This window comes from Lactuca serriola, chromosome 6, assembly GCF_051521515.1.
Source record: "Lactuca serriola cultivar US96UC23 chromosome 6, Lser_US96UC23_V15, whole genome shotgun sequence".
In the NCBI taxonomy this organism is placed as follows: Eukaryota; Viridiplantae; Streptophyta; class Magnoliopsida; order Asterales; family Asteraceae; genus Lactuca; species Lactuca serriola.
Genome location: NC_136413.1, coordinates 186,425,704 through 186,428,724, shown reverse-complemented (window position 1 = coordinate 186,428,724; position 3,021 = coordinate 186,425,704).

Here is a 3,021-nt window from a genome sequence, read left to right as displayed (position 1 = left end):
CGGACGAGAAACGTGACGATTTAGGATGCTAAACGTTGGTTCGGGGCTTGCAAACGCACGAGGTTCCTAAGTATAATGCAAATATACACATTTGTATCTAATTAGGACTTAGATTATTTAATTGTTAGGGACAAACACTTTTAGTCGCGGAAACACCCCATTACAAGTGTTTGGAGGGACCCGGGTGGCGTTTAAAGTCACATAAGGCTTGGATATGAAGTTTACTCTTCAAGAGTAAACTCATAGAGGAGATTTCAACCCTAATGACCGCCTCCCCATGATTTTACGGCCGTAAACTCATGGTGGGGTGTTTTATGGTGCAAAATGGCCTTATTCTACTTGGGAAAATTTGCTAGGATCAATTCTAGGGCCTTGGAATGGATTAAACATATTTAAGGACTATTTATTGGAGTTTATGGCTGTAAACATGGAGTTTACGGCTATAAAATCCCCCCTCACATCAAATCCTTAATGTTTTGGTCCCTTACTCAATCACATGTGATTCTAATGATTTTTCCTAGCCTTGTATGGATTTTTAAGGGACTTTTGGCCTAGATTTTGGAGTTTACGGCCCATGAACACCATCATGGACGTGAACTCCTTAGATGGGGAAAATAATATGTTTTAAGGTCTAAAACTTGTTTGTATACACTTCTAGAATTTATCCCAAGGCTTTAGGGGTGTTAAAGTGGCATTTTAACACTTTTAAAGGAGTTTACTCCCCAATATGAAGGGTTTACGGCCCAAGCATAAGTCTTGGCCGTAAACTCTCAATTTTCCCTCAAATTTTATGTTTAAGGCCCTTAATCCATTTTTAGTTGGTTTTATGATTTATTCCAAGGCTTTTGGTGAAGGTATATGGCTTCCTAACATGTTGAAAATGAGTTTACACTCATATTTGATGGGTTTATGGGCCAAGCATGTGCCTTGGCCATAAACTCCTTCAAATCCCTCAAAATCCATGTCTAAACTGTTCTAAGTCCATTCCATGAAGTCATTAAGCCATATCTAAGTCCCAAAATTGTTTAGGAGGGGTTTAAAGGCATAAAAACCCCCTTACTATGTGTTTACAGCCCAAGCTCCTTCCAGGGCCGTAAACTCATATAGAAGACCTTAATTCATGGTTTAAACTCGAATTTGAAAGCCAAATATGCTATACAATGAGTTTAGGAAGGTACCTCAAAGATTTGAAGCCTTAAATTGATGATTTGGACCCTTAAACTTGAATTTAGGAGAGAGGTTAGAGAGAGAGTAGTGAGAGAGAGAAAAAGCTTCAAATGAAAGGTTTAACACGTTTATATAGGTTGCAAAACTTGGACACGGTGGAATTCTACCCGATACCGGCATTAAACGGGGCTTTTGGTCGCACCCGATTAAGTTTTCGTAACCCGGCGGGGACGTTTCTATAATTTTTGAAATAACTATTTTGGGCTAATTTCATGAGTTCCTAAGGGGTTTGGACTCTCATTAGTATCAATTAAACATATAAGTTTAATTAACTTAACCCAAAAACGACATCGGAACGTTTCGATATACGGCGAGTTATACGGGTAGAATGGGTTTTCGGCGATGAACAACTTAGTCAGAGTACCTACTTGGATAAGGTGATGAAGAGATTCAACATGCAGGACTCCAAGAAAGGAGAGTTACCCATCCAGAGTAACGCCAGATTGAGTAAGACACAAAGCCCTAGTACTGAGGCTGAGATAGCAGAAATGAGTCGAATACCTTATGCCTCGGTTGTAGGATCGATCATGTATGCTATGAAGTGTACTCGACCTGATGTAGCCTTTTCCTTGAGCATGGTTAGCAGGTATCAGGGGAACCCTGGCAAGGCACACTGGACTGTGGTAAAGAATATCCTCAAGTACCTACAGAGGATTAAGGACTGGTTCCTTACCCTCAGTGGGAGTGAAAAATTGAGAGTTGTAGGGTATAGTGATGCTAGCTTTTAGACTAATAAGGATAATTTCCACTCTCAGTCAGGTTGGGTCTTTACCCTAAACAGAGGAGCAGTTTGTTGGAAAAGTTCCAAGCAAGAGACAGTGGCTGATTCAACTTGTAAATCAGAGTATATAGCAGCTAGCGAGGCAACAAAGGAGGCGATATGGCTGAAGAACTTCATTGGAGACCTTGGAGTTGTACCAGCTATTGAAGGAGCCAATGAAAATTTTCTGTGACAGTGAAAGTGTTGTTGCCTTGGCCAAGGAATCAAGGGATCACGGGAGATCCAGACACATCGATAGAAAATACCATTTCATCAGACATCGAATAGAAGAAGGACTCCTCGTGGCAAAGAGGGTATCATCGGATGAGAATCCAGCAGATCCCCTCACGAAGGGACTGACTCGGGTTAAGCATCTCCAGCATGCTCGGAGCATAAGGCTGAAGGATGATATTAGATTTACTAGTTAGATAACCTTGAAATTTGTAAAGTGTAATTGACATTAGATGATAAATAAAAGGTGTTTTATTTATGAGTAAAGTGTTGCTATCTCTTGTCGATCGTTTACTATATTTCTTTTGCATGTTTTGACTTTCAGGATAATTATGTTTGGTATATCATATTATTCGAACCTCCACAGTTGGTCATATGTTGAAAGTAGGTATGAATCGAGACTGTCATGATTGGTTGCAGAGGTCTAAGGTGTCGGACAAGGCTACAACAATCATGAGTGCTCATAAGTTCTGAGCATTGAACTCAACCCATGCTCATTGGAATCACTTCATGGAATTTATCTCAAGTGATCGTGAGACGGTAATATCATATAAGTCTTCAAACCTAGAGATATGATTTGTCACTTATGAGTTGGTTATGCATTGATTGTACGAAAATGCATTGGTAACTCGATGTTACAAAACATGCTCTTGTGTATAATTCAATGAGTGGTAGAACAAACATATGAGTCGAAGTTTATCTGTTCCTTCATGGATTAGAAGCTGATATCTGGGTCCCTCGATGATTTTGTTTTGACCTATGTACCGGCCCCGATCAGAACTAAGTTGATGTGTTCAATTAAG